The following is a 27,265-nucleotide window of genomic DNA, read 5'->3' as shown; positions in this document are numbered from 1 at the left end:
TACTGAATGACTACACTCTCTTTCCATCAATAGATGGTGCTCAAAGCATAAAAGTAAAATAAAAAATGCAATTAAAAACTTCATTAAAACACCATTAAAATCCATTAATGAAAACCCATTTTCAATGCCTGTCTGAATAAATAAATCTTTGCTTGCTGACATTAGCATAAAAAGAAGAAGAAGAAAAAGAAGCAAGCCCAACTTCCTTTGGTAGGTTGACATTTCCATCCAATCCTCCAATATATGCTGATGATACCCAGCTGTACATCTCCACCCCAGGTTGGAGAAGTAATGCTATAGAAGTGCCTACCCAGTGCCTGGAGGCTGTGAGGTCTGGATGGGGAAGAACAAGTTGCATGTCAACCCTAGCAAGACTGAGTGCCCTTGGTGTTTTGGGCCCACTGGTTCTGGAGTCATTCCTCTGATAATTCTGGATTGGGTTGCACTCCCTCAGATAGAGTTGGTATGCAATCTGGGGGTCCTCCTGGACTTACGACTCCTGCTTGAGAAGCAGGTAGAAGTCATGGCTAGGAAGGCCTTTCCATAGATCCATCTTGTGCACCAGTTGTGTCCATTCCTGGTTCAGAGGGCTCTGCTCACAGTTGCTTGTGCCTTAGTCACTCCCTGTCTGGATTACTGCAACACACTCTACATGCATTCAGAAGCTTCAACTGGTCCAGACTGGGATGACACATGCAGTATTGGTTCACCAAGGTTTCTTCCAAGCTGCACTGGCATCTACAGTGGTACTTAACAGTTTGTGAACCCTTTTGAATTTTCAATATTTCTGCATAAATATGACCTAAAATGTGATCTGTTTTCCACACAAGTTCTAAACCTAGATAAAGAGAACCCAATTAAACAAATGAGTTGAAAACATTATACTTGTTTGTTTATTCATTGAGGAAAATGATCCACAGCTGTATATACATCCGTAAAGGTGTTGGTGTTGGTAGTGGTAGAGATGAGTCTGGGAAGGCAGCAGAAAGGAAGGTGCAACCACAGTTTTCTGGTTTCTCGTAAATGGCATGGAGATGAGAACAAAGCAGGAACAGCCTGCAGCAAAACACCATTGGGGTCATCCTTCATAACAATTGCCAGTGTGATAGTTGTTCCCTGCAGAGCCGCTGCCATTGCAACTCTACTGCAGTTCTAGGGAGAGGGTGCCTAGAATTGCTGCTGAGAGAGTTCCAGAACTCAGGAGAAGGAACCCCTGTTCTCCTGTTTCTTCTAATCCAGGTTGTTGAATGCTTGATACAGGGTATTTGCAAGAGTCTTTTTGCTAGAAAGGTAATACAGTTCAGGGAATGGGTTGTTAACTAATGTGATCTTGGCTTGTCCTACCCTGCCACATTGGCATGTGAAATTAACAAAGGACTTTAAATGTGATTGTAGACCAATTGTTGCATACTAAGAATACATTAATACTTTTTCTCTCCAATTGTAGCATTTGGAATCTCTTACCTTGAGATGTTTCAGTACCCTTAGCTATAGGAAGGAAGATATAGAAGGATCCTTTCATGGACCATTATTAACCTTGTGTTGATGGTGAAGTAGAAACTATTGAACATATCCTTTTCCACTGTACATATTACAGAGAGATTTGCAGAATGCTTATTCATCCATAACGATAGCTAGCTATGACCATTTATTTTTGGACAATGACTCTTTGATTACTTATAATGTATCCAAATTCTGTGTAGTAGCATCCAAATTCTGTGTAGCAGCACACAAAATACAATGGGAATTGTTATTCAATAAGTATTAATAGATCTTAGTAACTAGCTATTTGAATCGATTGTTCTGAGCCTTTAAAGTAAGATATAGCTATTATTTTAATTTGATTAGATATTATTTTAGGACTAGCATTAGGATTAGGTTATTTTAAGTTAGGTTAGTTCAATACATTTTATAATAACTTTTAGTTTTTAGATTTATATATTTATCTATAGTTCTTATTTGTGTGGATGTTATCCTTATTGCTATTTTAAAGCATAAATTTTATAGTAATAAATTTTAGACTCATAGACTTATTCACTTGTGTATAGTTTATAGTTTTTATAGATTGTAATCTCATGGTAATAGATTTTATGTTCTTAACAGCAAGCAGTATAGTTACAAAATGTACTAATTTTAACAAATGAACTGAACTGAATTGGAATATATCAAGACATAAAGAAATATGGGCTATTAATGTGTGGGGGAAGGCCCAAAGGATTATTGTACTCAATTGAAAAGTTTTATCTTGAACCTCACTGTAGTAGTGGATTGTTGATTTGTACTGTTTATTAACATTTCAGTCAGTCTTTTTTGATGAAAGGATAAGAAAGAGGGCTTTTCAAGTATTTGGTCAATTGTAGGGAGTTATTTTAGTTATGATAAATTTTCCAAGCCTTTCTTTTCTTATTTGTTCTTCTTGTCCTTTAAATATACTGTTCACAATCCAGTTCATAAACAAGCTAGAGGTATGCAAAAGTTTTATGTTAGGAAAGAAGTTGGATTTTCTCCCAATGTAGATAAAGGAAGAGGTTGAGCAAAACAAACACTCCAGAAAATGTACATTTTTGAGAGGCAAAAGTATACCATTTTTGGCAGCGAATAATTAGCATTGAGGATAATTCATGCACCTTTTGGAGAATAAGTGACAAGTTTTGTAAGACTGCAGATGTGATTATGAGAAATCTCCCAGTGATTCTACAGAAACTGACGTGGTTATATGAAGTGAATATTAGTGTAGTCAATTCAAATCTAACTTGCATCGTGCTCTGTGGAATGAAGCCCCAAATTTGGTTCTACTCTATTTGGCTTGCAAACCTCTGGAGAATAGAAGAGAATATACGTAGCTCAGTAGAACTGTAGAGTCCTTGGTACTGTCTGAGCTTGGTTGTTTGCTTGCAGACATTTCATTACTTGACTAGGTAACATCATCAGTGCTAGTTTGGAGAATCACTAGACAGCTGCAAAACATGCCCCAAAGACTAACTTTTTGCTTCCAATAGAAGAGAATACATGTAGCTCAGGGCTGCGCTGTGGAATCCTTGGTGCTCTCTGAGCTTGGTTGCTTGCTTGCAGCCATTTCACTACCCATCTAGGTAACATCATCAGTGCCCTAATGATGTTACTTAGTTGGGTAATGAAATGGCTGCAAGCAAACAACCAAGTCAGAGAGCACCGATAACTTTTTGCTTCCATCTAGTGGTCAATATTTCTCTCTGATGAGAAATGAAGACTTTCGCTTTTGTTTACCAACTGCATTGTTTCATATGATACATTTGATGTTTTATGTGACTGTTCACTTCCCACAGAATGTCTGCTAGGACAGCTATATGAATAAAGTAGAATTCTCCTTTCTTTTAGGCTCCTAATTATGTATCTAGTAAAAAATACTACTACTACAAATAGATCTACCATATATGGGCTGCAAAAAACTATTTTTTTTAACAATCCAGGTGGGGTAGCCCTAGCTACAAGTACATTACAAAAACCTGAGGTCTTTCCACCCTCCTCTAAGTTCTTGATTGCAATTTTTTAAATTACTGATAGAAAGAAACTAGTTTTCTTCCTTGGTTTTTGTGTTTCAAAATTATTTCATAGAGTAAACAGATGTATCTATGTTTGGTATTATAATGAATTATTAATCATGGTTACAGTGGAAGATGGTTCCATCAAAGAAAACCCATGGCTTTACAGTTACTGAATGGAAGCTTGAATAGTGAGAGCCTGAGCTGCAAAGTTAGTGCAAATTATTCCTAGGTGTCCCTTGATGGCAAGATGTTTGAAAGGGCAGGTTTGTTCTTTAGTCTCTGCCATCGTAAAATCCAAAGAGCTATACTATACATCATCATTTCAGTTCTCCATGAATCTGTAGCAATGCAAATCTTTTAGAGATGAACTGATGACTATGAAACCATTCTTGGCAATTCCAAGTGTTCCAAAATGCTTTGGAATAAATTTAATTTGAAGAAGGAAGAAGAAGTAGAAGTATTTGCAATAATCACTTGCTGGCTAATTATTGTGCACTAGTGAAACAATATAGTGAAAGTGCTGGATTTGGTTCAGGTACTCAATCAATATTTATTTATTCATTCATATTTAGAGGCCATCCAGATCCCAGCAACTCTAGGAAGCGTACATCTATTGACAGTAGGAAATAGTAAAACAAAAGAAAAAAGACATATATATCCAGAACTAACAACCCAATGCATCAAAAGAAAACTAACAGAGTACTGAAAGCCACCTTAAGCCCAGGCCTGAGAGTAGAGCTAGGTTTTCAGACTTGTGGAACAGCTGAAGAGTAAGAGCTGTACCGATCTGCAAGAGGATGCGATTCCAGAAGGCAGGCACTGTGACAGAGAATGCATGTCTCCTTGGTCCCGATAGATGGCACTATTTCATTGAAGGGACCTAAAGCATACCAACTCTACCAGGCCTTACTGGGCAGACAAAACTATTGGAGGTAGGTGGTCCCTCAAATAACCAGGCCCTATGCATAACCAGCACTTGAATTGGACCTGGCAGCTAACTGGCAACCAGTGCAGCTCGTGAAGCAGCAGCAACACATGGGCATAAAAGGGCCTTCACCCTCCATGCTACTGCATTCTGGACTAGCTGTAACTTCTGAGCGGACTTCAAGGACAGCTCCATGTAGAATACATTGCAGTAGTCCATTGTGACCATGAACCTCCCTATGGAATTTTGGGCCACTCATTCTCTTTCAGTCCAACATAGTCCACTGAGTTGTTGCTGTGGGGATAAAATAAGGGGAGACACCCCCTCCTCCAATGTAAGCTATTTTGAGTAATTAAAAGTCAGTTAGTAAAGGTAAAGGTTTCCCTTGACGTAAAGTCCAGTCGTGTCCGACTCTAGGGAGCGGTGCTCATCTCCGTTTCTAAGCCTTAGAGCCGGCGTTGTCATAGACACTTCCGGGTCATGTGGCCAGCATGACTCACGGAACGCCGTTACCTTCCCGCCGAAGTGGTACCAATTAATCTACTCACATTTGCATGTTTTCGAACTGCTTGGTGTGCAGGAGCTGGGACTAGCAACGGGAGCTCACCCCACCGTGCGGTTTCGAACCGCCGACCTTCCGATCGACAGCTCAGCGGTTTAACCCGCAGCGCCACCGCGTCCCTGCAAAAGTCAGTTAGAAATGCAATAAATAAATAAATAATGATAGTCTCATTGCCAGACTCTCAAGACCAAGGCATTTTTTAAAATACTTTTTTCCCCTTTCTCTTAGTTTTCATTGGTTGTAAGACAACTCCAATAAGTCTATGAGAAAAGGGGAGAAATAAGGAAAGCAAGTAACTGAAGGAAGTAGACATCACAGCAAGGATCAAGACAAATAACCAGTGACAGATAATAAAGAAAGAATTGTTAAATATATGTTGGGGTCAAAAAACTCCAAAGGCAGCCTTTCTGACGTGGTGCTTTCCAGATCTGCTAGATTTTAACTTCCAACAGACTTTGATTCCATTCATAAGAACTGCTGATGGAACAGAGATGAATTCCGGGTTTCACAAAAGCTGCATTGATAAGTAGCCACATAAGAAAGCAGACATAATTTATACAGCTGTGGGTAGGGAACATTTTCAGAATCACAGCTCATCCCATTGCATGGGCCTGAACTTATCCAGAGATCAGTATTCAGTGGATTTTATATTGGGCTTTTACATCATATAGATTGTAGCACTCAGAGTTATAATCAATCCCTACCTCAAAACTGTGTGATTATAAAGGAACTTCCTTCTGTAAAGGGGGGCAGGAAGGGGACTTGATCAGCATGTTCCTTCTGATAATTAAAAATATGTGAGTCTACAGCTGGTATATTAGATTTTCAATGATATGTAATCCAGCCTGATATAGTTTTGTTTCATTTATTTGCAGACATTGGATTGTACTTTGCATTATCCATAAAAAGGTTCATAATGAATATAAAAGTAATAGCCAATTATATCCAGTAAAATAACAAAGTAGCTGAAACACAGTAGGGCTATCTTATGAAAGCAATTCCCCCCTAAATGGTCCTTTCAAAAGCTTGGCAGAAGGAGAGGAAGAGAGAGAAAGAAAGAGAAACACAAAAGTTGGCTTCTGAAAAGAAGCCAATAATGGGGGCAACAAGCATATCCCCTGGGAGAAGGTATTTCAGATTAGCAGGACAATTTCAAATGGCTGTGTTCCTGGGTTCAAAGTCCCTAATCCACAAAAGAGCATATATTGGCAGATTTCAAAGCAAAAGTTATGGATAAAGAAGGCAATTCCTGAGATATTTTTGCTACAGATCATTTAGAGCTTCAGTGGGACTTATTCCTCATCAGCCATGCACACTTCACAGCCTTAATCTACATACCACCATTCATAGGGAAGCTTAATAATGATTCATGTATATGGAAAATCCACTGACAAATATAGAAACACATATTAAGGGGGGGAAAGGGAGTCTGTTGCTATCCTTAAAACATCAATTGCACTCTGGTACTATTCACTCCATCAAGATCCATTATATGTGATAGTTGCCTTAATTCCAATAACACACTCAGACTCAAAGGAACAATTCAGGTTCTGAGTTTATTTAGAAAAGGGTGCAAACAGGCAAAAAGCTGAGAATGCGAAAAGCGCGCCTAAACTCAAACTAAATAGCATCTTACAAACAGCAGCCCAGCCCCTCCCTCACATGCAGTTCGCCCCACATTCCCAGGTGCTCCTAACGAGCTCTGCTGCTCAACGGGCAAAGAGACCTTGACATTTCAGAGATAGTCTAAACACATTCCTCCTGGCACAGATCAGCACGTTTTCAGTACAAGGCTCGCAGCAGCACCCCCCCAGCCAGGACACGTATCAGCACCATGGCAGGCGAACCGTTACGATGCAGAAACATCGGAACGGTGAAAATGACATTATATCTGTTCAGCATGATTGTCCCATTTACAGGCAATACTCCAGATTTGGCAGGAATGTTTTTAAAAGAGGTAGTATAGTACCTAAAAACCATTGTTCATCTAATGGAAGTAATTGGTTTAATTACACAATGAGCGTCTGAGGCTTGACTTGTCTATTCTGAAATGTTTCTGCACGTACATGAAGGGCACTTCCAAGTGAGGATCTCACTTTGAGATCACCCTGCTTAAGTCAGAAAATTACTTAGAGTCCAGATAGCACAGTTATCTACTTATGAACTCCTGTGCCTTTGAGGACAAGGAGAAGGGATGACGACGATGATGACGATGACGATGATGATATAATTTCACAGTGATTAAAACCGCTAGGAGTCACTAAAGGCCAGTTCAGTTTGTTATATCAAACCATAGTTAAGACACATGCAGCAGTTTGAGAGACACAGGTTGCAACCCTGTTGTAGATTGTTTTGTCAGCCTTCATTTCTGTAAGACTAGAAGGACATGAGAAATCAGCAAATAGAGGAAATCAGCTTTGGATTAGACAAAACCTCTATTTGTTCCAACATTCCATTCCCATGAGGACTGACTAGATGCATGCAAGGACAGCATAAGTACAAAAGCATGCTTGTATTTGGATTTTCCAGCAAGTTGTATTGAAATGCCTTCTGCTCTCTAGTCAGTTTTTGGTTTTCAGAGTCATAAATTAATATATGTATTCATTACAGAGTAGCCTTTTAGGCCACAGGGATGGGTGGCATTGTGGCTTGCCAATGGGTTGTCAGTTGGCAGGAGTTGTGTCGTAACATTGCTAAAATACATATGAACACTGCATAAAATTTGGTGTGTTTATAGCAGGGCACCTGAGCAAGAACTATATCAAGAATAAAATTGAGTGGTAATTAACAGAACTTACTGAATATAGGACATAGAAACTGGTATGAAGTACAGCAAGGTCCCAGATGTAGTCAGCTTTGACCCATCCTGTCCCAGCCATATTGGGATAACATTAACAAGGATGGTAGGAATCTTGAGTCCACCATGATATAAATGCATGCATATATATGCATTAGGGTATATGGCAGATATACTAGCTCCTGAGCTGAATGTGACACTTGGAACATAACTCCAAGATCCCTTCAAGGTGTACTTCCAGGAATGATCAGGAAGCTTAAGACTGTTCACCCCAGTGACTGTCCCACACATCTTCAGTTCTAGTAAATGGGAAACTACATTTTCTGTGAGGAAGGTAAAACAAGTACACCATTACAGTGCCACTGAAACCTATAAGATGGATAAGTTACTTCCAGCCTCATCTACCAGTAGCTAAATTTCATTCTTCAAAGGTAGCTAGACTAGGTTAGATGAGGGGGAAGTCCTGGCAGTTTCAGTATTGAAGCTTGCAAGAGAGCCTCCTCTTTCTCTTTAGCTGAAAAGGTTTCTCCCCAGAATTTGCTCCTTGTCTACCTAAGTTAATGCAATAGATTGGTTTGGTCTGAGCTGGACGTGGGCTACAGCATATCTGGACAGCAAATTAGTGGTGCTAGTGACCTTCCAGTAACCATGACATAGAGTTTGAAGGGACCCTTCCCTTCTCTTGGAGCTATTGCATCAGGAATGGAGGCACATGTCAAGCAATGTATTTGCAAAGTAACTTAAGTACATGTTCATTGGTGACACTGTTATTTGGGGATTTTTATATTAAAAAATCATCAGAAGAACTAGTGTTTCTTTAAAAACAAACAAATGGCCAGTATTCAACTAAAGAGATACCATTTCTTGAAAGTGCAGTTATGAGAAGATATTGTATGGAAAGCAATACAAAGATGGAACAGGTATTTCCCTCTGCTAAATTGTTTTATTCTTCTTTTCTGTACCTTTTAAAATGGTCACATTTCATCACATTTTAAAAATTATATATACAAACAAAATGTAGGGCACAATGATTATTTTTTAGCAGTGTTTCCAAAGGTTTTGGCTCAGAAATATATGTATCTCAGGAAAGACTGACATATTTAGATTAAATATAATGTTTGTTTGTATGACAACAAGAGATTTTAGTTTTGTTTTGCTTTCCAACTCCATGTTGTATGATCTTGAAAATAATTCTGTAGAGTTTCACCTAATTTTAGTTTATGTGTACGTTTGGTAGTGGGAAAGTGACATCGGACATTCTTCCTAAGGGGAAGAAATATTTATTCACATCCTAATTAGATTTATGTAAAGTTAAATAGATATAAGCATCATGCTCACTTTATGAAAAATGTTCTAAAACTATCTCACAAATTAGTTGATGCCATAAATATGCATGTGACACTTTTCGAGGGTTTTATGAGATGCCTAACTTGTGTCTAATTTGTGAAAATTAATAAGATTACCAAATGTATGCTCTATATTGAAAGAAATTGAAGCTCAGGTCAGAGCAAGAAGAAAGCATTTAAAAACAGTATCTTCTGGCAGTGTGAAATTTTAATTTCTAATTCCCTTCTCCTGCCTTTCTCAAACATATTTTCTGTTACAGCATTTTAGCATTTCTGTACTCCAGTCCTATCCTATCCAAGCTGAACAAGGGAGGCAACACTAGTTTTCATTTTTTTTAATGATAGGATGAGTTAAAGGAGAAAGAACATGCATGGTGGATAAATCCAAACCAATTCCATATCTTGCATCTAAACAGCTCTTTATTCCTCCTTCCTCATTGTTGCTTCTTCTCCCATTATGATCACCAGTGGGAGATCTCAGTGTTGACCCACATAACCTTCCCACCCAGCAGCAGCCACCCCTGGCCTGCCATGCTTGTGCTGTGCCACACCAGCCACCCATGCACCCTTGTGCATGCTCGAGCGCTTGTTTTATCTATTCTCTAGTTTATATATTTAAACTCCATATATACATTAATAGCTAAATGCATGTATATTTATAAATTATAACTTAATAAAAATCTCAAGAAACTTAACAGAGGTATAGCTAATACAGCAACTAAAAGCTATTACATTCTGGTCTGAAAGCTTGGATAAAAAATATGGCAAACAATTGCTGCCCCACCCTGTACATAAGGAGGAACTCATTTCGGAATTTGGGAGCAGTGACTGGGAATGCCTGACTTCCAAGTCATCACCGAATCAGATGGGGCAACTAATGGCAGATTTATCATGTGGACTATAATGGGGATCATATGTGCTCACTGTGTGTGTGGGTGTGTAAACAGTATTGTGAAGTTAAAAAACCCAATCCATTAAAACATCAGATATCAGGAGGAATTAGTGGCTGAGGAAAGTCAACATAAAAATATAATTTTATAAATGACACCTAAAATGTCCCAAAGTTGGAGACTGGCATAACTCAGAGGAGAGGTCATCCAATAGAACAGGTATTGTGTGCAGAAAAGACTATGCATGAAGTGATAACCTGCAAGCCGTTATACAGAGAGCAATCACTCCCCCAGACAACATACTTTCTTGCAAATACTCTTCAAGCTACTTTGTTCCCAAGTTTTTAGGACTTTGTGCATTAATATTCACATTGAACCTTGCTTGATTGCAGACTGGAAGCCAGTACTCATTTTATTATGTTAAATTGATCTGGGTTGTCATGGAGTGTTCTGTACATATGTTAATTGGTGTTAGAGGACTGCTGAGTATTTAGAAAAACTATACCCTTTAGAATGAATTGAGAGTTTTTGTTGGCTGGGTTCTGACCAACAGCTTGGTATGCCACTGTCTCTAATGGATCCAGCTTCTGATCCTGTTATTCACTCCTAATTACACCAAATTCCATCTCTGCAGTTACATTGAAGTACCACACAAGGGGACATGTTAAGTATTTTTTTTTTTTTTAAAGGTAGTCACTCCTAATACAAATTTCTCATGAATACCTTATCAGAAGAGAAGGAAATGATGGTTATATTTTTTGTGTAACTCTTCTGTTTCCATAGCTCTTTGAGTCACCATTGCTGCTCATTGCAAATCAGCACTTTGTAGTCCTCATTAGATAATAGCTTTCTATTGTTACTTCATGTTTATGCACATAGAAATTCACGTGCTCAATAGGAAAAACAAAAGCATTGGAAATGTATGGTAAAGTGGAAGAGCACTAACTCAGAGTTTACTTGGGGGGATCAGAGAAGCAGCAAAAAGTTGTATTTTCACAGCTAACTTAGAGGGACCCATACCTTCCTTACTGTGTTCTAGAGGGATTTTCAAGAAGTTGTTGTTGTTAGTTGCCGTCGAGTCGTTTAAGACTCATGGCAACCCTATGTATAACAGAACGAAATGCTGTTCAGTCTTGCACCATATGCCTGGCTGTTCCAGTGTTTGCATCCATTATTGCAGTAACTGTATCAATCCATCACATTGAAGGTCTTCCTCTTTTCCGCTGGCCCTTGACTTTACCAAACATGTCCTTTTCAAGCGATTGGTCTTTCCTGATGATGTGACCGAAGTACGAGAGTCTGAGCCTAGTTATCTTTGCCTCTAGGGAACTTTCTGGTTGTATTTCTTCTAAAACTGATTTGTTTGTTCTTCTGACAGTCCATGGTATTTTCCATAATCTTCGCCAACACCATAATTCGAATGCATCAATTCTTCTTCTATCTTCCTTTTTTAATGTCCAACTTTCACAGGCATATGGACAAAATGAAAAGAGAGTGGAGGCAGACATATCCATTGGAGCCTGAAGTCATGGAACATTTAGCAGGATTTCTTCATATATGCAAATGTTTACCTTCTTTTTTTTTTTAAGGAAGGGAGCTACACATGTCATAAAGAAACACAAAATCAAGCAAGTTGCATTATACTTTCTTAATACAGTATTTCTAGATGCTTTCTGTTGATTCTGTGTCATCATATCAGATTGCGGCACATGTTCTCTGTCTCTGCACAGTAATGTCTATTAAGTTCTATTTTTAATAAAAATCAAACATTGTATACTTTGAGCTCCCTCCCCTTTGATTTAATCGAGTCCCAAACTACCTATCCAAAGACAAATTCTGTTACGTGTTATTTTATTTTTGAAAATGTGATGTTAGCCTCCATATGAGTGAATTGGCCAAACAGGGAAAAGAGTGCCCCTACAGTTGCTTCTCTTTGTTTCCTCTGTGTAGAACTCTGTGGTGTGTGAAGAAGGGGGCATTTGATGCTGCACGGATGTTTGCTGTTCTCATTCTGATAATCAATGAGATGTAAAATTGCAGCAATTCCATGCTGCCTAGAGCCTCTGCTGATAAACTTCATTTGGTTTGTCAGAAGGCAGAAACCACTCATTAGACCACATCATTAGCTAAGCTTGCCTTTAATGTGAAGGAAATGTGAATTAGGCCTTTTTTTTCCCCCAAGACAAAGTTTTACTGTTATAACTTTAAAGAAAGTGCATTGAGAAGCTGCCTGCTGCATTCCAAATAAAGTGCAAGAGGGTGAAGGCAATATGAACCCAGGCTTTTTCTTTGTCCTTCCAGCATCCTTTACTGGCAGTTAAGGTCTTCGGGAAGAATATGATCATGTTCTTGGGAAGGTGGCTACAACTAATTGTATGGCAAGATCTAGCTTCCAATTCCCAGAAAGGTTTTTTTTTTTTTTTACCTTTGTAAAACGCATTTATTTTTCTTCCTTATTTTCAAGATGCTTTAGGATTTCTTTCAGCAATCTATTGTTGCAAAGGTTGCTGTTGTTGACTGTTCTATTATTGCTCTGCAGCCTCAGTAGTAGCTCTCATTTTTTCATCAGATGGAAAAAAAAAGAACCATAGGAGGAATTTCCTTACAATTCAGTTGAAGTCTGAGCAGGAAGAAGGCTGTAAGTTGTGGGACAGAGGATTGCTCAAACACAAAACCTATCAATACCCTTCATCTATCTTGCAACAAAGGGAAATGCAAGAACCTCTCCTGGAGGGGGTCAAAGTCTGAAACATTTTTTTTTTTTTCATTCATTCTTTCTGGTAGAGTTGAAAAAATGGAAAAGCAAATTGGAAGAGCAGGGCCTGTTACAGTTTGGCTGCCCCCACTCTATTTTTTTTTAATGCATTATATTTGACACTTCTGACAATCACAGTCTTTTCTTCCGAAGATTAGAACACCCCTTATAACTATCCTGGATGTTCTTGCCTGTTTATCCCCCTGGGTTGGATTCTCATATTTCATTATATCCTCTTCAGATATTTCAATCTTCAACAAGAGTGAGAACAAGAAAGTTAGCTGTGTCCTACATGCCCACTTCCATTACCTTCCCATGTTCAAAAGGAACATCTGCAATGGGCAGCTTCTTCTGTCTTTGGTGGGTGTTTGCACAATGAAGAGTCACAGAAAAATCATGTAGATCAATGTTTCTCAAACTTGGCAACCTTAAGATGTATGGACTTCAACTTGCAGAATTCCTCAGCCTGCGTGGTTGGCATGCTGGCTGGGGAATTCTGCGAGTTGAAGTCCACACATCTCAAAATTGCCAAGTTTGAAGAACACTGATGTAGATGCTTCCTATACTATGTTTCCAGTTTCTAGGAGGGTCACTGTGGACATGGCAGGAAATTGAAGTGGCCTGGGACTGTTTGAATCCCCTCAAGGGCTGAACTCCCATGTCACAAGCCTAACACAAAACAGCATTCACAGAGTCTCTGAGAAGAATCTAATGTTTCATGTAAAAAGCTGAGAAGTGACTAATCACATACAATGAATAACTACCTTCCATAAGTTATAAATGTTGGTCAAATCACTCATGTATCATTACAAATGAGGAAAAATGTTTGAATATTAACAGATTATTTCATGGAAACGCATCAACTGGGACAAATAGCTGAATCCCCTGCATAAATACTTTGATAACTTCACTCAGACTACTGAAGCAGAGTGATATATAAAGATGTTCAGGCATATGGAGAGATTCTTTTGATCTTCAGTACCCTGGGAATTTACCGTGGTTTGGATGGCCAATTTTTTCATAATTTGTTTTACTTCCCACAGCCTTCATCCTCTTGTCTGCTACTTCTCTGTTACAGAGTATATTGAGGGTTATTTGGTAGCAGTTTATAACAAAAAAAAAGGTCTAACCTCTGCTTTCTTGCTCCTGCCAACCTAGCAGTTCGAAAACATGGCAATGTGAGTAGATTCATAGGTACCGCTTCGACGGGCAGGTAACGACGTTCCGTTTAGTCATGCCAGCCATGTGACCACGGAAGTGTCTATGGACAAACGCCGGCTCTTCGGCTTTGAAACAGAGATGAGCACCGCCCCCTAGAGTCGGACACGACTGGACTTCATGTCAAGGGAAACCTTTACCTTTACTTTGCTTTATTGATCCTCCCTGAAGTACCTCTTTCTTGCTTTGCACAAAGCAAGCTAATGTATAGTGCTACTGAAATGTTGAAGTTTTTACTGCTGCTATTTATTTTAATAAGAACAATGTGTTTCATCTTTTTTTGTTGTCCCTAACCTCCTTGAATGGACTGGCTGCATTTTGATGATGAATTACCTGCAGTCTGTGACTCTAAACACATTTACCAGGAAATAAATCCCACATAGCTTGTATAAACCACTCCTCAGAACAAACCATGCACTCATTTTCTGAGGTGAAGAAAAATTGATCCAGTTTTTGAATCAGATTTTTTTTTTTTTGGAACACTCTACATCTTTTCTTGGTAGGGGCAAATATTTTTAAATATACAGCTTTATTGGGCCTAACCAAGTACTGTGGTAGCACTGGGAGAACCTTTTCTGGACCTGAAAGCTAGCAGGGTCCAGCCTGCTTAGGACTTGGATAGGAGACCTCCAGTGGATACCACTCCTGTAGGCTAGCTTGGAAAGTCCAAAAGCATCCTGGAAGAAAACTGGAGCAAACCACTTCTGACACGGTGCCAAGAAAATATCTGGACATGTCCATAAAGTTACCAGGAGTTGAGCTGAATTGAAAAGGACTTTAATTTTTAGTTTTACTGGGAAAAAATGGCAACATTTTTATATAGACATTAAATAAGTTCTGCTTTGCAAATTGCATTATGGAGCACTCTGTTAACTACATTGATGCCCAAAGTGGTTTGTACTATAGCAAAAACAATTCAAGGTGCTGGTCATCACATATAAAGCCCTTCATGGCATAGGGCCTGGTTATTTGTGGGACCACCTATCTGAAATTGTACAGAGTATGGTGTATGTATGGTGCCGCCTCTCCAGTGATTCTGGAAGGTCCTTCAAACCTGGCTCTGTTCCCAGGCCTGGGGTTAGTGTGTTTGTGATGCCCCTATCATTTTTTAAAATTGTTATGGTTGTTCTTTTAGTGCAGCTGGTTGTTTTGTTATTATGTTTTTAACTAGTTTAATTGTATCGTCCAATGTTGTTAGCTGCAGAGTCTTCTAGAATGGACAGTCATAACATATATAAAAAATGACAGTAGTAGTAGTAGTAGTAGTAATAATAATAATAAAAAAAATAAAAAATAAAAATAGCAGCCCTCAGCACTATTGGGGGAGAAAGAAGCATCCCATATTCATATTATTTGCCATGAAATACTTAAATATCCTTAAGATACCTAGATAAATTATTAGATAAGAGTTTTTAGCTTTCATTAATGGATTGATGGAATTCATTCTTTGTTGGACAAAGAAGGAAGTTGTTAAAAACATAGTTCTGTGACCTACAGACCTCACATTTTCATAAGGGTGTTAGTGATTTTTAATTAGAATCCATGTCATTAAGCACAGAATCAAAGGGCATATTCAAATTTTAGAACCATTTGCTCACTGTGATGATAGTGGTGATGCTGACATAATGATGATGATGATAATGATTGATGAAAACTTCATGGTGTTTTGAATAGACTCACTTAAATTGATTTGACTCTGTTAATTTTAAATTTGCTAGTGGTTGTTGTTGTTTATTCGTTTAGTCGCTTCCGACTCTTCGTGACTTCATGGACCAGCCCACGCCAGAGCTTCCTGTCGGTCGTCAACACCCCCAGCTCCCCCAGGGACGAGTCCGTCACCTCTAGAATATCATCCATCCATCTTGCCCTTGGTCGGCCCCTCTTCCTTTTGCCTTCCACTCTCCCTAGCATCAGCATCTTCTCCAGGGTGTCCTGTCTTCTCATTATGTGGCCAAAGTATTTCAGTTTTGCCTTTAATATCATTCCCTCAAGTGAGCAGTCTGGCTTTATTTCCTGGAGGATGGACTGGTTGGATCTTCTTGCAGTCCAAGGCACTCTCAGAATTTTCCTCCAACACCACAGTTCAAAAGCATCGATCTTCCTTCGCTCAGCCTTCCTTATGGTCCAGCTCTCGCAGCCATATGTTACTACAGGGAACACCATTGCTTTAACTATGCGGGCCTTTGTTGTCAGTGTGATGTCTCTGCTCTTAACTATTTTATCAAGATTGGTCATTGCTCTTCTTCCAAGGATTAAGCGTCTTCTGATTTCCTGACTGAAGTCAGCATCTGCAGTAATCTTTGCACCTAGGAATACAAAGTCTTTCACTGCTTCTACATTTTCTCCCTCTATTTGCCAGTTATCAATCAAGCTGGTTGCCATAATCTTGGTTTTTTTGAGGTTTAGCTGCAAACCAGCTTTTGCACTTTCTTCTTTCACCTTCATCATAAGGCTCCTCAGTTCCTCTTCACTTTCAGCCATCAAAGTGGTATCATCTGCATATCTGAGATTGTTAATGTTTCTTCCAGAGATTTTAACTCCAGCCTTGGATTCCTCAAGGCCAGCTTGTCGCATGATGTGTTCTGCATACAAGTTGAATAGGTAGGGTGAGAGTATACAGCCCTGCCGTACTCCTTTCCCAATCTTAAACCAGTCTGTTGTTCCGTGGTCTGTTCTTACTGTTGCTACTTGGTCGTTATACAGATTCTTCAGGAGGCATACAAGATGACTTGGTATCCCCATACCACTAAGAACTTGCCACAATTTGTTATGGTCCACACAGTCAAAGGCTTTAGAATAGTCAATAAAACAGAAATAGATGTTTTTCTGAAACTCCCTGGCTTTTTCCATTATCCAGCGGATATTGGCAATTTGGTCTCTAGTTCCTCTGCCTTTTCTAAACCCAGCTTGTACGTCTGGCAATTCTCGCTCCATGAACTGCTGAAGTCTACCTTGCAGGATCTTGAGCATTACCTTACTGGCATGTGAAATGAGTGCCACTGTTCGATAGTTTGAACATTCTTTAGTGTTTCCCTTTTTTGGTATGGGGATATAAGTTGATTTTTTCCAGTCTGATGGCCATTCCTGTGTTTTCCAAATTTGCTGGCATATAGCATGCATTACCTTGACAGCATCATCTTGCAAGATTTTGAACAGTTCAGCTGGGATGCCGTCGTCTCCTGTTGCCTTGTTATTAGCAATGCTTCTTAAGGCCCACTCAACCTCACTCTTCAGGATGTCTGGCTCTAGCTCACCGACCACACTGTCAAAGCTATCCCCGATATTGTTATCCTTCCTATACAGGTTTTCTGTATATTCTTGCCACCTTTTCTTGATCTCTTCTTCTTCTGTTAGGTCCTTGCCATCTTTGTTTTTGATCATGCCCATTTTTGCCTGGAATTTACCTCCAATGTTTCTAATTTTCTGGAAGAGGTCTCTTGTCCTTCCTATTCTATTGTCTTCTTCCACTTCCGCGCATTGCTTGTTTAAAAATAATTCCTTATCTCTTCTGGCTAACCTCTGGAATTTTGCATTTAATTGGGCATATCTCCCCCTATCACTGTTGCCTTTTGCTTTCCTTCTTTCTTGGGCTACTTCTAGTGTCTCAGCAGACAGCCATTTTGCCTTCTTGGTTTTCTCTTTCTTTGGGATGTATTTTGTTGCCGCCTCCTGAACAATGCTGCCAACTTCTGTCCAGAGTTCTTCCGGGACCCTATCTATTAAGTCCAGTCCCTTAAATCTATTCTTCACCTCCACTGCATATTCCTTAGGAATATTAGTGAGCTCATATCTAGCTGATCTGTGGGTCTTCCCTAATCTCTTTAGTCTGATCCTAAATTGTGCAAGAAGAAGTTCGTGATCTGAACTACAGTCAGCTCCAGGCCTTGTTTTTACCGACTGTACAGATGTCCGCCACCTTTGGCTGCAAAGGATGTAATCAATCTGATTTCGGTGTTGTCCATCTGGTGAAGTCCATGTATAAAGCCGTCTCTTAGGTTGTTGGAAGAGAGTGTTTGTTATGCAGAGTGAATTGTCTTGGCAAAATTCTATCAGCCTGTGTCCTGCTTCGTTTTGTTCTCCCAGGCCATACTTACCTGTAATTCGAGGTGTCATTTGACTGCCCACCTTAGCATTCCAGTCTCCTGTGATGAAAATAACATCTCTTTTAGGCGTGTTGTCCAGTAGGTGCTGCAGATCCTCATAGAACTGCTCTACTTCAGCTTCTTCAGCATTTGTGGTTGGGGCGTATATTTGGATCACTGTGATGTTAGATGGCTTGCCCTGAATTCGAATTGAGATCATTCTATCATTTTTTGGGTTGTATCCAAGCACTGCTTTAGCCACTTTACTATTAATTATGAAGGCTACTCCATTTCTTCTGTGGTCCTCTTGTCCGCAGTAGTAGATCTGGTGGTCATTTGATGTGAAGTGGCCCATTCCAGTCCATTTCAGTTCACTGACGCCCAGAATGTCTATCTTTAATCTTGACATCTCACCAATAACCACATCCAATTTGCCCTGGCTCATAGATCTTACATTCCAGGTTCCGATGGTGTGTTGATCCTTAGAACATCGGATTCGCCGTTCACCACCAGCACCGTCGGCCGCTAGCCATCCTTTCGGCTTTGAGCTAGCTGCGTCATCACGTCTGGGGCTAGTTGAGCTCATCCTCTGTTCCTCCCCAGTAGCATTTTGACCATCTTCCGACCTGGGGGTCTCATCTTCCGATGGTATACCGACATATCTCTGGTTGTACTGATCCATTTAGTTTTCACGGCAAGAATACTGAGGTGGGTTGCCATTACCTTCCCCAGGGATCGCATTTAGTCTGACCTCTCTGTCATGACCTTCCCGTCTTGGGTGGCCCTTCACGGTTTAGCTCATGGCATCATTGAGGTGCTCAAGCTCCAGCACCACGACAAGGTAACGATCCTTTGCTGAAGTGCTAGTGGTTAACTTAGTCCAAATGGTTTCAATGAATTTACCTTAGGATTTCTTTTGAATTTGCCTGCTTTGCAATTTAATGAAACGTGCACTTCTGAAAATTATATACAAAGTTAGACTTCAATATTCATTTTTTCCCACTTTTGAAAAGCACCTAAGGAAAAATGTGTACAAACATGTATATCCTTGGAAACTGGAATTTGACAGTAACCCTAGCCTGTATCATCCTTAATTACATCCAACCCCCAGATTCCAGGGTTTCCTGAACAATAAAAGGCAGCTGATTATCTGTCAAAGTTTTTTCTTGTTATCTGAGAAAAGCTTTCTTTTTTGTTATTGCTCATCAGTTCGTTACGGTTTCTAATACAAAAATGGGCAATTGCATTTGTTAGACTTGCTACATAGTCTGTACTGTTTCCTTTCTAAGAGAATATTTGTAGCTCAGGGTTTAACTGTGGAGTCCTTGGTGCTCTCTGAGCCTTGTTGTTTTCTTGCAGACATTTCATTGCCAGACTAGGCAGCATCTTCAGTGCGAAGAGGGAGTGGGCCTTGCTCTCTGTTTATATACCATGGCTTGTCCTTCTTGGGTTGGTGGAGATGTTGTTCTCTCGTTAGAAGTTCCTTGATTGGGCTGTTGTTTGCTGCTTGGTTGATTGACTGAGTTAATAGTTCCTTGTTTAGGGTGTATTGTGCTGTTTAATTGTTCCTCTGGTGTTAATCCTGGTGTTAATCTTTGCATATCTGAATGTTGATTGCTGGCAAGGAGGTGTTCTGGTCTTTTGGCTTTTCTATTGTCTCTTTTGAATGGTATGTAGATGTTGTTTACCTCTATGTGTCTGTTGATGGCTGCTTTGTCTGAGTGCCAGGCTTCCAGGAATTCTCTGGCGTTTTTGGATTTGGCTTGATTTAGGATGCTCCCAGTTTCCCAGTTGAAACTATGGTTGCGTCTGTCCATGTGTTGTGAGATTAAGGAGTTCTCATCATGTCTTGTGACTGCTAGTTGGTGTTTGTGGATTTGCTCTGCTAGTCTTCTGCCTGTCTGTCCTACAGAGTGGCTGCTACAGTCCCTACACTGTATGTTGTAGATAACTCCTGTTTTTTTTTCCCCTTCTTGGGCTACTGGGTCTTTTGGGTTACTTAAGATGTTCTGAAGGTATTTGGTTGGTTTATGTGCTACGGTGATGCCATGTGGTTGTAACAGTCTGTTGGTAGTTTCTGAGATGTTTCTGATATATGGTAGTGTTATCCTTTTCGTCACTTCTGTTGGTTGGGTTGTAGTGGGTTGGGTGGTCAGGCACTTTTTGATAAAGTTGAGCGGGTATCCATTTTGTCGGAAAATATTGTATAGGCAGTCTGTTTCCTTTTTCTGTTCTGGGTTGCTGCAGTGTTTTTACTCGTCTGAATAACGTTCTTACACAGCTCTTCTTGTGGGAGGTTGGGTTGTTGCTTTGATAATGGAGCACTTGGTTGGTGTGGGTAGTTTCCAGTAGACTTGTGTTTCTAGAATGCCATCATTTCCTCTACTAATGAGGATGTCCAAGAAGGGTAGTGTGTTGTTGTTTTCTTCTTCCCTTGTGTATTTTATTCCACTGAAGATGTTGTTGATGGTTTCGTATGTTTCCTCCAGTTGTTCCTTTTTTATTATGACAAAGGTGTCATCTACATACCAGATCCATACTTTGGGTTGTATACGTGGGAATGCTATCCTTTCTAGACACTGCATTACAATCTCTGCTATGAGTCCTGACATAGGTGATCCCATGGGTGTTCCTTTGATTTGTTGGTATATTTGTCCATCAAACTTAAAGTAGGTAGTGAGGCAGAGGTCGATGAGGTCCATGTTTCAGAGAGCACCAAGGACTCCACAGTTTCCTTTCTATGTGTTTGATTTTGGATCCATGTGGTTTTGATTTTCATAGACAAGGCAAGAGATGCCTAGTAGAATATGGTTAATGTCCCCCTATTAATTGTGCATCCTAATATTACTGAAGGTTAAAATAATGCTGATTTCATTTAATACAAGCCAGTTTTGCTTTTATGACTTGTAGTATTCCATTATCCACTTTCTCCTTCCTTGATCAAATACAGCCATAATTCAGTCTTTACAAATACTTGTACTGGCACTGAACATTATTTTGTACATGATATTGAACTCAATATTCTCTTCCTGTTTTAAACAGATTAAGACTATGAAGAAAGACTGGCAGTTTGACACAAGGGGGTTGGCTTCAATCTTGCTAGCCCCAAAAGAGAAGTCCTTTGGGTGTGTGACTCAAGCAAGGAGAGTTACTTCTAGAGTACCTGCTTTATGGGCCAGGAATTAAGAAAGGCAGAAGATGGACTAAGTATTCTGGTAAGTTGTTTGCCTGCTCTAGCAATTTCTATGAAATCCATTGTGTAATTGCTGTACAAAAATATAGTGACCAAAATTTATCATGCATGTGTGGTAATGAAGTTATATAATCACATATGAATCATTTGTTCATACTCTAGAGGAGGGAGAAACAAGAACCTGTAGGCATAAAAGCTGATCACTCTAATTTAGTGGGACTTTGGCATTAAGGTCAACATGTTCTAAAGAGATCACACACACATACACACACACACACACACAAACAAACCCTAAGTTCAGTGTAGTCTTATAGCTAAAACATACTCAGGTTTATTTGGAAGCAAGCACTAATGAGCCCTGTTTTGACTAGAATATGACATATTCTGAAACTGAACAAGCGGTTGAAGCAAGTGTTATATTTTGCTTCATAGGAAGCCAATCCTTAGTGGTGTGACTGTTCAGCAACCTAAATATAAGGCTGGCAGGAATAACAATACAAGGATCATCACAGCTTGGAATCAACATCCTGTGGGTCTGACACAAAGCTCTGAGATGGACTTTGAAATGAAGTTGTTAAGAAATGAGAAATAGACAACCTCTGCAATTGATGCTATTTCCTCCTCCTGAATCATCCATTCTGGTGGCAGTAATTTCAACATCTGCATCTTTATGGATTTCAGTGTGATCTCTGTTTCTTGAATTCTTCCTGGAAAGCAGACAAGAAAACCATATCAACAGCAAACTGTTATTCCCCTTCTAATCTGTATCTACCAATATCATAGAATAATTACCAAACTAATGCCGAGCTTGCTGATCGGAAGGTCGACGGTTCGAATACACGTGATGGGGTGAGCTCCCGTTGCTAGTCCCAGCTCCTGCCAACCTAGCAGTTCAAAAACATGCCAATGTGAGTAGATTAATAGGTACTGCTTCGGCAGGCAGGTAACAGCGTTCCGTTTAGTCATGCTGGCCACATGACCACGGAAGTGTCTACGGACAAACGCTGGCTCTTTGGCTTTGAAACGGAGATGAGCACCGCCCCCTAGAGTCGGACACGACTGGACTTCATGTCAAGGGAAACCTTTACCCTGAATGAAATATGGTTTAAAAATCTTCAAAATAAAACTGAAAGATTACACACACACAAACGCACATGTGTGCGCGCACACACACACACAAGTGTATGTGTGTGAGTGTGAGTGTGTGTGTGTGTATGAGATGGCTTTTATCTGAAGCAGATGCCTGGCATGGAATGCACATTACCAGGGGACAGAAATCTATAGAGAATGCTGACAGATTTGGTTAATGGTCTCTTACAGAATCTAGCTTTTTCTGTTGTAATATTTACATGCTCCTTTATCTCATTCTTCCCCAGATTAGTGTCATTGATAATAGGCCTAAAGTTATAAACTAATATTGCTCATATACTGCCAAAGTGGGGAGCACCATAGTACACATTTTTATGCAAAAGATCCTGAGTTGATCTCAGCATCTCCATGAGGAATTGAGGAAAGAATTCTGTCTGCATGCTGAAAAATTACTGATAAGGCAATATCGGTAATGCTGGGGTAGATGGAAGGTCTTCATCTAAAGCATCCCCTTATATTGCCCTCAGTGCTCCTTGTTTTTGGTCCCTCCTTCACTAGAAAATCTCATTATGTTGTACAAACATATTAGGAGTGAAAAAAGTGAGTATTTGCATGTGTTTGCATCACCAGTGTATTTGCATCAGCAGTGTGTCTGCACTATCAACCCTGTGAGGAAGAACAGACTTCCATATCTACTTTGTCATATATTTGGGAGGAAGCCAATGTTACCACCTCTTCTTTGATTTTGGTCAATTAATAACCTCATAATACAAAAGAATTCAACTCTAAGGGTTATATCTATAAAGAAATCTCCTTTTCCTGAGCTTTCCTTTTGTCTTCCTGAGACCTAGCTAAGTGTGTATAATCAGCAGTCTGGCTCATGAGTAGGAATACTCCCCAGGCTATGCAGAAGGATAAATTGACTCAGATTTCCAATCAGTGCATTTATTAAAGGATCCAGCAAAAAGGAGCCACACATGTTTAGCAGGTATTTAAATTTAAAATAAAGAACATTGATTCTGCAAACTAAAACTGAACTAACAGTTATTATGAGCTATAACTTTTAAGGATTTTTGCAGGGCAAGAACCTGATTTTTACAGTTTTTCAGAGAAAACAAGTTCAGTCAATAGAGGTTTCTAATGGATTAGAAATAATTTACAAGGATAAAATTTGAAATGATCAATCACTAACTTGGATGATCTGATCTGGTATATTTTAGGTGATTGCTAGAGTACTTGTTTAGCCCTGGTGAAATCAGCCTCGGTTGTGGATTCATGTATATACTGTATAACTGGATATATGTTTGTTTAGAAGAATGATTTAGCAAGTGGGGAATGGAAGCCTGGATTATTCAAGTTTAGAGAGCCAGTTTGGTCTAGTGGCTAAGGCAATGGGCTAGAAACCAGGAGACTGTGAGTTCTAGTCCCGCCTTAGGCATGAAAGCCAGCTGGGTGACCTTGGGCCAGTCGCTGCCTCTCAGCCCAACCTACTTCACAGGGTTGTTGTGAGGAAAATAGGAGGAGAAAGGAGTATTAGGTATGTTCCCCACCTTGAGTTATTTATAAAATAATAGAGGTGGGATAAAAATAAATAAATAAATAATGTATTATGTAGGTATCAAGGAGTTGATCCATTGTGAATAGCTACATCTTTCAATTATTACAATCTTACAAGAGCAAAGAAAAACAGGGTCCAGATTTTAAACTGGCATTATTATAATATTCATAAATCATGCAGTGCCATCATGCAGAACTATGCCACCCTCCATACCTGACTATTGCTATGCCTAAGAGTCAACAACAACTTGATAGCAATCAGTCAGTCAGTCAGTCAGTCAGTCAGTCAGTCAGTCACATGACCAATTTCCTCCACACCCCCACATTCTTTGCTTGGGGTAGGCAACCTGTGGCTGAATTACAACTAGGAAGCATGGCCAAAAGTGAGAGTTGTTGGAAACTGTCATTCAACAATATATGGTATACCATAGCCTTCCTACTACTACTCTATACTGCCTCTAGGAATAGTTAGCCAAACTTGCCTTCCACCCTGGAGCTGGAAATGCAGGGTTTGTAAATACACATGGGAAAAACCATGGACTGCCTTGTGCTAGGATTAATAGCTTGACTGCAGTGCTGCTGATTCCTAGGCACTCGAAGTCCTGTACAAAGGCATCTCAGTGGACTCTGGATTCCTATTCAACAGTACCTATTTATGGATGAACAGTCCACAAATCTTTAAGTGTTTCTTTTTGCTCTAGAATGTGGATTTTTTTTTTTTTAACTGCTGACCTGCATAGTTATTTTCCTTTCATCAGGTTTAATCTAGTCACCACATGCTTGGTTACTATCAAAAGGGCACAGGTTTATCAGCTTATAGAGTGAAGAACCACACTGAGATCAAGGATTGTAGCTCTAGTGTCTATTGTTCTACCCTACTAGGCAGAATCCTGCTAAGCTAAAAAGGCACCAGCAAACCCAACCAGAAAACCCAGAAGGCTAAGGCGGTTCTTTCTTGCTCCTCTTGTTTAGGAGGGAAAGAGATTCAATACTGTGTGTGTGCTTTTCGCCCTGGAGAGGGCCCCTCACTTCTTGCTCAGCAATCTCCATGACAGGTTTCTTGAGAAACAGTGCTTCAGGTCTGAGATGTCTTCTGCACCATCAAAGCTTAACTTATTACCTTCCGCTGGAGTTGAGACCCTGCAAGGGCCAGCATAAAACAAAGATGTCTCTCTTACTCTTTCCTTACAATCAAAATCCCCATCACTTTTTGATGGGAGACTTACATTATAATATATGAATTGAAGTCTTGTCTGTGCTTGAGGATTGAACAACATATTAATTTAGGGAAAGGGAAAGGGGTCCCAGAAAATCATCTACAGGGCCGTGCTGAGGAGTTTTTGGAGCATCTGCAGGATAAAATAGCTCGGATTTGCTCTCAGTTGGACTCCAAGCATGAAACGGGGTCTGGGGAGATGCCTAGGGAATGTACTTACCCAGTTATCTGGGAACAGTTTGATCCCATTGGATCTGAGGAAGTGGACAAGATCCTCTGGACTGTAAATGCCACCACCTGTCAATTAGACCCATGCTCCTCCTGGCTGGTGAAGACAGCTCAGGAGATGACGTGTGGTTGGGTCCAGTTGATGGTAAATACATCCTTGTGGGAGGGGGTGTTTCCAACGGCCTTTAAGGAGGCGCTGGTGCACCCCCTCATCAAGAAACCATCACTGGCCCCTACCGTGCTGGATAATTTTCATCCAGTCTCCCACTTCCCTTTTATGGGGAAGGTGGTTGAGAAGATGGTGGCACTGCAGCTCCAGAGGATCCTGGAGGAAGCAGATTATCTAGACCCCTTTCAGTCAGGTTTCAGGCCCAGATATGGGACAGAACAGCATTGGTCGTACTTATGGATGATCTCTGGCAGGAGCAGGATGGAGGCAGTGCATCCGTCCTCGCTCTCCTGGACCTCTCAGTGGCTTTCGATACCATCGACCATGGTATCCTTTTGGGTTGGCTCAGGGAGTTGGGGGTGGGTGGCGTAGTGTTGCGCTGGTTCACCTCCTTCCTCCAGGGCCGGTCCCAGTTGGTCTTAATAGGGGAGGAGAGATTGGCCCCACAACCCCTCCTTTGTGGGTTGCTGCCGGGATCGGTGCTCTCCCCTCTCCTTTTTAACATCTATATGAAACTGCTGGGTGAGATCATCCATCTCCACGGGATGAGGTATGATCAATATGCTGATGATACTCAACTATACATCTCCATCCCAGGGAAAGTAAGTGATGCTGTGACTGCCCTTTCTAGGTACCTGGGGGCTGTTGGGGTCTGGATGGGGAACAACAGGCTTCAGCTGAACCCTGGTAAGATGGAGTGGCTATGGGTTAATGGCCCCTCAGCTCCTAGGAATTTGCCATCTTTAGTTCTGGATGGGGTTGCACTCCCCCAGATACATCCAGTGGGTAACTTGGGGGTCCTCTTGGACTCATGACTCCTGCTCAAAGAGCAGGTGGCAGTCATGGTCAGAAGGGCCTTTGCTCAACTTCGTGTTGTGCGCCAGTTACGCCCCTTTCTGGAGCGAAAGGCCCTTCAAATGGTCACTCATGCCCTGGTCATCTCCCATATAGACTATTGTAATGCACTGTACATAGGGCTACCCTTGAAGAGTATCCAGAAGCTACAGCTGGTCCAAAATGCAGCCGCGCAGGCAGTTTTTGGTGCCTCAAAATCAGCACATATTACTCCCTTGCTCCACGAGCTGCATTGGGTGCCAGTTTGCTTCTGGGTCCATTTCAAGGTGTTGGTTATCACCTTTAAAGCCCTACATGGCATGGGGCCAGGTTACCTGAGGGACCGTCTCATCCCCGTTACATCAACCCCTCCCACCCGGTCATGTAGAGGGGGCATGCTGCAGACCCCATCTGCACGAGAACTCCATCTGGTGAGGTCCAGGAGGTGGGGCTTCTCTGCAGCAGCTCCTGCCCTTTGGAACATCCTTCCCCCAGAAGTGAGGTTAGTCCCCTCCCTCCTGTACTTCAGGAAATGGCTGAAGACCTGGTTTTGTTACCATGCCTGGAGTGGGGAGAGGAAGAGCCACTCTTGGGGTTGGTTGGTTCCCTAGTCCTGCTGGAACCGGTCCGGTTCCCTTTGGGTGGAATTAGATCTGCCATAACTTGGATTTTATTATATTTTATATGTATGTTATTGATATTATTCTGATTTTATTGAATTTTATACTGTTTTATTGTGAACCACCCACGGTCCCCCGAGTGGAGGAGATGGGCAGTAATAAAAATATGACAAACAAACAAACAAACAAACAAATAAATTTATTTATCCAATTTTTATCACCGCCCATCTCCCCCACATGGGGGACCCTGGGTGGTTCAC

At 40.6% G+C, this 27,265-nt stretch overlaps 1 protein-coding gene across 1 annotated transcript in view; it reads left to right on the top strand.

Moving 5' to 3' along the window:
• LRRC4C (leucine rich repeat containing 4C) overlaps positions 1–27,265 on the top strand; it is a 143,240-nt gene that overhangs the window by 28,293 nt on the left and 87,682 nt on the right. Inside the window, exon 2 of the mRNA XM_063289628.1 lies at positions 21,142–21,314. The gene's annotated coding sequence lies outside the window, so the exon portion shown is untranslated. The remainder of the gene's footprint in view (positions 1–21,141; positions 21,315–27,265) is intronic.

The sequence above is a fragment of the Candoia aspera genome, chromosome 1 (assembly GCF_035149785.1).
Source record: "Candoia aspera isolate rCanAsp1 chromosome 1, rCanAsp1.hap2, whole genome shotgun sequence".
NCBI lineage: Eukaryota > Metazoa > Chordata > Lepidosauria > Squamata > Boidae > Candoia > Candoia aspera.
Note: the sequence above shows the minus strand (reverse complement) of the source record. Positions and strands in the feature narration are given on the sequence as shown.